Source organism: Aegilops tauschii, chromosome 2 (assembly GCF_002575655.3).
Source record: "Aegilops tauschii subsp. strangulata cultivar AL8/78 chromosome 2, Aet v6.0, whole genome shotgun sequence".
Taxonomy (NCBI): domain Eukaryota; kingdom Viridiplantae; phylum Streptophyta; class Magnoliopsida; order Poales; family Poaceae; genus Aegilops; species Aegilops tauschii.
The window spans coordinates 631,651,211-631,659,624 of NC_053036.3; positions in this window are offsets into that span (position 1 = coordinate 631,651,211).

Genomic DNA, 8,414 nt, shown 5'->3' on the forward strand with positions numbered 1-8,414 from the left:
TTCAGGAATTACAGCGAATTCCTCACTAGATGGAGTAGGTATCTCCTGATTTGATGAACTCGACGTATCCTTCATAGGAAATATGTCCTCAAAGAAAGTTGCATCATTCGACTCCATAATCGTACCAACATGCATGTCGGATACCTCAGATTTTATTATCAAAAATCTATAGCCAACGCTATGAAAAGCATAGCCCAGAAGAACACAATCCACGGTTTTTGGTCCAAGCTTGCGCTTCTTGGGAATTGGTATATTGACTTTCGCCAAACAACCCCAAGTACGTAGGTAAGAGAGTTTCAATCTTTTCCTTTCCCATTCCTCAAATGGAGTCATGGTCTTAAGCTTTGTGGGAACTCGGTTTAGGACATGACACGCAGTCATTAGCGTCTCCCCCACCATTCCTTGGAAAGACCCGATGTGTCTAACATGGTGTTAACCATATCAGTTAGAGTTCGATTCTTTCTTTCGGCTACCCCATTTGACTGAGGTGAGTAGGGAGGCGTCCTCTCATGGATTATACCATGTTCCGCACAAAACAGATCAAATTCATTGCAAAAATACTCTCCACCACGATCGGACCTAAGCCGTTTAATTTTCCGATCAAGTTGGTTCTCTGCCTCAGCTTTATAGTTTTTGAAGAAAGTTAAAGCCTCATCTTTTGATTTCAGAAGATACACATAACAATATCTAGTGGAGTCATCAATCAACGTCATGAAGTATCTCTTTCCACCTTTCGTCAACACGCCATTCATCTCACAAAGATCAGAATGTATAAGCTCTAGTGGAGCCAAGTCTCTTGCCTCTGCAGTCTTATGGGACTTGTGAGGTTGCTTAGCTTGCACACATACTTGGCACTTGGAGCCTTTGACAGTAGAGATTTTCGGAATTAAATTCATATTGGCTAGCCGCGTCATGCAACCAAAGTTAATATGACAAAGTCGTGAATGCCAAATATCAGACTCATTATTGTGGCAAACATTATTAATAACTTTAGTGTAAATATCTGACAAAGATAGGCGGAACAAGCCTCCGCACTCATAGCCTTTTCCAACAAATTGTCCACACTTAGAAATTACAACTTTATTGGATTCTAAAACCAACTTAAAACCATCTCGACATAAACGGGAACCGCTAACGAGATTTTTATTGATGGACGGCACATGATGAACGTTCTTCAGACGCACGGTCTTCCCCGAAGTGAACTTCAGATCGACCGTACCAACATCTCGAACGATGGCATGTGACCCGTTCACCATCAGCATGGGAGAAGTCCCTGTGGCCTGATAAGAAGAAAACATGGAGGCGTCAGCACAAACATGTACATTGGCACCGGTGTCAATTAACCAATCAGGAGATTGAAATACTGAAAGGATGGTAGGAAGAATATCGTACCCAGAATCCTTCATATCAGTATCACCGATGACAACGTTAGCGGACTTCCCACTCTTCTCATGTTCGCGCTCCTCAAAACGGTTAGCACACTTCGGAGCCCAGTGATTAGGATCACCGCAGACATGGCAAAGTCCCTTCCCCTTCTTATGAGAATTCTTCTTGAAGTTGGTACAATGTGATGGCTTGTTCTTTGTATCAAACTTGCCTTTGCCCTGAGTTTTGTTCTTGTTGTTTTTGAACTTGTTGGGCTGGAAGTTCTTCTTCTGTACCATGTGGGCACTAGAAGTTCCCTCAGCAACTCGAGCACGTGTGTCCTTTGCTCTCGCCTTCTCTTCAACATCAAGAGTACCAATGAGATCCGCAACGGAAAACTCCTGTCTCTTGTGTTTTAGGGAAGTAGCAAAATTGTTCCATGAAGGTGCAAGCTTGGCAATGATGCCTCCGGCAACAAATTTGTCCGGCAACACACACTTGAAGTACTCAAGTTCTTTTGCGAGCGACTGTATCTCATGAGCCTGCTGTACAACAGAACGCTCATCAGTCATCTTGTAGTCATAGAATTGCTCCATGACGTACAACTCGCTGCCGGCGTCCGAGGCTCCAAACTTGGCCTCGAGCGCAGCCCACATGTCCTTGTCGTTTTCAAACGACATATACGAATCCACAATGGAATCATCAAGAACACTCAGAAGGGCGCCTTTAAAGAGGGTATCGATCTTCTCAAAAGCTTCCAGTTGTGCTGGATTAAGATCGCCCTCAGGCTTGCCCTTAGTGGCGTCATAGCAGCCCATGGTCTGAAACCAGTAGACTGCTCTCATGCGCCACCTCTTATATTGCGCCCCCTTAAAGGCAGGCGGCTTCAGATGCGCAGCAAAACCACTGGGAGTAAATTGCCTATAATCAGGTTTTTGGATTGTTGAAAATATGAGCAAATTACTACGAGATTTAATCCGAATAAATAGGAAATAAATCATGACAGCAATAGCAGAGATTAAACTAATCATGCAAACTAGCATAGTAGATGAATAGATCACATCTAGGGCACATACTAGAAACATGAATTCTATCACGATCTCGAACAAGAAGGATAGAATCACATACGATGCAGCGGGTGCAGCACCGCCGGCGTTGACGTTGTCGCCCATGTCGTCGAGGATGAGGTTGCCGAGGTCGGGGAAGAAGTCGTCGTTCGCGAATTCGTCACTGCCAGCAGTCGCGCAAGTGCGCTCCACAAAAACCTGATCGCCCCTCTCCCGTACAGGATCACGAGTGGCGGGGTTCCGAAGGCCTGCTGTCCCTTCTCCCGGTGCACGCCGAAAGGAGGGATGGAGAAGACTTGCTTGGCGGCGCAATGATCTGGAACGGTGGTGAGAAACCATACGAAGCGGCGGCGGCTAGGCTAGACGTCTGCCTGACTATATAGTGCGGGCCGGATAGGTCGTGGGAGTAAATCCCACGTCCGAGTCGTCGCGATCCAAAAGAATCGGAAACGGTTCAGTAATTAACGTGTCTGTTAATTATTAATTAATGACTCATTAATTTTCCTAAGCAGCAAAAATATAGACAACGTGCATAGCTATGTCCTCGGCTCGGCTTAATCCCGCGGCGCGCCGAGGCGAGCGAGGAGGAGGAGCGCGCGTGTAGGTCTCCTCTTCTCATGCTCATACAAGTGGTAGAAGAGCTCACCTTATAAAGAGGTGCAACTCTCTCTCAACTTATGAGGTGGGACTAAACTTTAGCCTCACTCACTCCACTCACATGTGTGCATGAATGGGCCAAGAGAATTTCAGAATTTTAGTTGGGCTTTGGGCCAAAAGCCCACTAGCAAATTCCAACAACAGGCACTTCACAGCTTGAAAAACGAAATCGAGCGCGCAAACAGCTAAATTAAGCAGGTTCAAGGACGGTAGAATTCATGGCACATCTGTAACTTCCCAACATGTAACTTATCTATCAAGCAGCTGTCCCAAATAAATGTTCCCATGAACAACAAAATTACATAAAGATGCAAAAAATAAATAGGAAAGGAGGTATACGGTATACCTCACTCCCCACTAAGCTTCCAAGATATGCCACAGCCTTGACAACTGAAGATGCATTAGTATAATCTGTAACCAATAGGAACAAAGAATACATGTTGAATCACATGAAACATCAATAGAACGCATTGAAGAAGAACAAACAACTTATGAACCCAGACTGCCAAACCGGACAGTGAATCCATGGCGTACCCTTTGGCTCGTCTTGTGGTTGGATAGGGGAGAGCATCGGCCATGACCCTCCTGTCCAGCGCCAAAGAGGAGCATGGATGGGCGGTTAGTGAGGAGCATGGATGTCCACCACGGCAGTCGTCGTGCCGGGGACCTTGCCGCACGTCATTGGCATGAAGCCGTTGGTGCCATTGCGGCAGTCAAGCAGCGTGGCGCTCATGCACCCGACGCGGTTGACCCGCGGTGCCCACGCCTCCAGGGACCGTGGTGCGAACCCGCAGAGGCACACACACACAACATGCCTTTGGTCTGCTGTCTTTCTGAGCTCACCAACCATAGGCACAAAAACATATATATTGGCTGTAAGAAGAGATGGAAAAGGAATGTGGCACAGAGCAAACCAACTGCTATATACTACAGCTGAAATGTCGAAAACATGTTTTAAAGTTATCTTAGTTGGCTTTGTCGAAGGACTGGCTATCAGCTGTTTTCTTTCAGGCACTTGCAGCTTATGGAGAACTACATAAAATAATCTGCCTACTGTCAAAAGGACGAACCATCTATGTAATAGCAATCATCGGTGACTATAGGCAAGTAATTTCACAAGCACACATAGTCTAAATGCTTATGCACTCTTCGTGTGCCATGACATGAGAATCGCAACCTGATATATTGCAGATTTTAAGCGTACATAAGACAATGTGCAAAACACATACGATATGTCATTTGCATAACCAGCGCAATGGTCCATACAGCCAACCGATAGAACAACGAGTGATCACTACATACCATACTTACGAAAAGGACATAACTAACTGCATCTTGGACGATACATCAGATGGTCATTGTGTGTCGCCGGTTTATCCATCTGAACTTAGCCCCTAGAAATGCCGAAGAAAGGTATCAGATCAGAGCATAGCAAAAGCATTGAAAAATTATTATTGTTTTTTAAATACCTTTTTACTCTTCATAGTCGTGCTTGCGTTGTCCAAATAAATCTTTGCGAGCATGGCACACAGCATGTTTCCCAGCTTGCTTGCTGTTCGACAGTTCAACGTATGGTTCAATGCTTTGGCGTGTGAAACAATTACATTTTAGAACTTAGGCAAGGTTTGTCTAGTATACCTTGACTTGTCTTGTCTAGCTTCAGAGGCGGCGTCATCTTCTGTTCGGTTGTGCTCTGCATATACTAAGAAGGTAGTAATATCAACAGAATATTATCGACAACTAATGCTTAGAAGAAGCAAATAATTGTGAGTCTATGAGTGACAGCTGGGTCAGTATCCATAAAAATAGGGACCTCACAATCTGCAACAATGGTTGTTGCATCAATATACAGTAGGAAAGCACATAAGGCCAATATTTCTCCTACCAAGTCATACATATCTTCTAACAGCACAATCAGTATGGACAAACAAAGAAAATATATCAGCCTACATCATTGGCAATCAATATATACATGATAAAGGGGCGATGGACGTACACTCGATCAAATGTCAGTATGCAAGTACAAGTATTACAAAAGAGACCAAGCAGCAATGTTTCATAAAGAAGTCGCTAGATATGTCGAGCTTTTTATCGCCATCTTCAGTCTCCTTGAACATTTTGGACATCCTCTTTTTTAAGTCACTTGCTTGGTCTTCAAATCGTGAGATGGAGATACTGGTAGACGCTGTTGGAAATATGCCCTAGAGGCAATAATAAATGGTTATTATTATATTTCTTTGTTCATGATAATCGTCTATTATTCATGCTATAATTGTATTGTCCGGAAACCGTAATACATGTGTGAATACATAGACCACAACGTGTCCCTAGTAAGCCTCTAGTTAACTAGCTCGTTGATCAACAGATAGTCATGGTTTCCTGACTATGGACATTGGATGTCATTGATAACGGGATCACATCATTAGGAGAATGATGTGATGGACAAGACCCAATCCTAAGCATAGCATAAAAGATCGTGTAGTTTTGTTTGCTAGAGCTTTTCCAATGTCAAGTATCTTTTCCTTAGACCATGAGATCGTGCAACTCCCGGATACCGTAGGAGTGCTTTGGGTGTGCCAAACGTCACAACGTAACTGGGTGACTATAAAGGTGCACTACGGGTATCTCCGAAAGTGTCTGTTGGGTTGGCACGGATCGAGACTGGGATTTGTCACTCCGTGTGACGGAGAGGTATCTCTGGGCCCACTCGGTAATGCATCATCATAATGAGCTCAATGTGACTAAGGCGTTAGTCACGGGATCATGCATTGCGGTACGAGTAAAGAGACTTGCCGGTAACGAGATTGAACAAGGTATTGGGATACCGACGATCGAATCTCGGGCAAGTAACATACCGATTGACAAAGGGAATTGCATACGGATTGATTGAATCCTCGACACCGTGGTTTATCCGATGAGATCATCGTGGAACATGTGGGAGCCAACATGGGTATCCAGATCCCGCTGTTGGTTATTGACCGGAGAGGCGTCTCGGTCATGTCTGCATGTCTTCCGAACCCGTAGGGTCTACACACTTAAGGTCCGGTGACGCTAGGGTTGTAGAGATATATGTATGCGGAAACCCGAAAGTTGTTCGGAGTCCCGGATGAGATCCCGGACGTCACGAGAGGTTCCGGAATGGTCCGGAGGTGAAGAATTATATATAGGAAGTCAAGTTTCGGCCACCGGGAAAGTTTCGGGGGTTACCGGTATTGTACCGGGACCACCGGAAGGGTCCCGGGGGTCCACCGGGTGGGGCCACCTGTCCCGGAGGGTCCCGTGGGCTGAAAGTGGAAGGGAACCAGCCCCTAGTGGGCTGGGGCGCCCCCCCTTGGGCCTCCCCCCTGCGCCTAGGGTTGGGAACCCTGGGGGGGGGGGAGCTTCCCCCTTGCCTTGGGGGGCAAGGCACCCCTTCCCCCCCACTTGGCCGTCGCCCCCCCTTTGGATCTGATCTCCAGGGCCGGCGCCCCCCAGGGGGCCTATATAAAGGGGGGGGGAGGGAGGGCAGCAACACAACAGCCTTGGGCGCCTCCCTCCTCCCCTGTTACACCTCTCCGTCTCGCAGAAGCTCGGCGTAGCCCTGCCGGACACCCGCTACATCCACCACCACGCCGTCGTGCTGCTGGATCTCCATCAACCTCTCCTTCCCCCTTGCTGGATCAAGAAGGAGGAGACGTCGCTGCACCGTACGTGTGTTGAACGCGGAGGTGCCGTCCGTTCGGCACTCGGTCATCGGTGATTTGGATCACGGCGAGTACGACTCCGTCATCCACGTTCATTGAAACGCTTCCGCTCGCGATCTACAAGGGTATGTAGATGCACTCCTTTCCCCTCGTTGCTAGTAGACTCCATAGATGCATCTTGGTGAACGTAGGAAAATTTTAAATTATGCTACGATTCCCAAACAGTGGCATCATGAGCCAGGCCTATGCGTAGTTACTATGCACGAGTAGAACACAAAGAAGTTGTGGGCGTTGAGTTTGCCAATTCTTCTTGCCGCTACTAGTCTTTTCTTGTTTCGGCGGCATTGTAGGATGAAGCGGCCCGGACCGACCTTACACGTACGCTTACGTGAGACAGGTTCCACCGATTGACATGCACTAGTTGCATAAGGTGGCTAGCGGGTGTCTGTCTCTCCTACTTTAGTCGGAACGGATTTGATGAAAAGGGTCCTTATGAAGGGTAAATAGAAATTGGCAAATCACGTTGTGGTCATACGTAGGTAAGAAACGTTCTTGCTAGAAACCTACAAACCACGTAAAAACTTGCAACAACAATTAGAGGACGTCTAACTTGTTTTTGCAGCATGTGCTATGTGATATGATATGGCCAGAAGATGTGATGAATGATATATGTGATGTATGAGATTGATCATATTCTTGTAATAGGAATCACGACTTGCATGTCGATGAGTATGACAACTGGCAGGAGCCATAGGAGTTGTCTTTATTATTTTGTATGACCTGCGTGTCATTGAATAACGCCATGTAAATTACTTTACTTTATTGCTAAACGCGTTAGCCATAGAAGTAGAAGTAATCGTTGGCGTGACGACTTCATGAAGACACAATGATGGAGATCATGATGATGGAGATCATGGTGTCATGCCGGTGACGAAGATGATCATGGTGCCCCGAAGATGGAGATCAAAGGAGCATAATGATATTGGCCATATCATGTCACTATTTGATTGCATGTGATGTTTATCATGTTTTTGCATCTTATTTGCTTAGAACGACGGTAGCAAGTAGGATGATCCCTTATAATAATTTCAAGAAAGTGTTCACCCTAACTGTGCACCGTTGCGAAGGTTCGTTGTTTCGAAGCACCACGTGATGATCGGGTGTGATAGATTCTAACATTCGAATACAACGGGTGTTGACGAGCCTAGCATGTACAGACATGGACTCGGAACACACGCAATACACTTAGGTTGACTTGACGAGCCTAGCATGTACAGACATGGCCTCGGAACACGGAGGACCGAAAGGTCGAGCATGAGTCGTATAGAAGATACGATCAACATGGAGATGTTCACCGATCTTGACTAGTCCGTCTCACGTGATGATCGGACACGGCCTAGTTGAACTCGGATCATGTTTCACTTAGATGACTAGAGGGATGTCTATCTGAGTGGGAGTTCATTAAATAATTTGATTATATGAACTTAATTATCATGAACTTAGTCTAAAATCTTTACACTATGTCTTGTAGATCAAATGGCCAACGTTGTCCTCAATTTCAACGCGTTCCTAGAGAAAACCAAGCTGAAAGATGATGGCAGCAATTATACGGACTGGGTCCGGAACCTGAGGCTCATCCTCA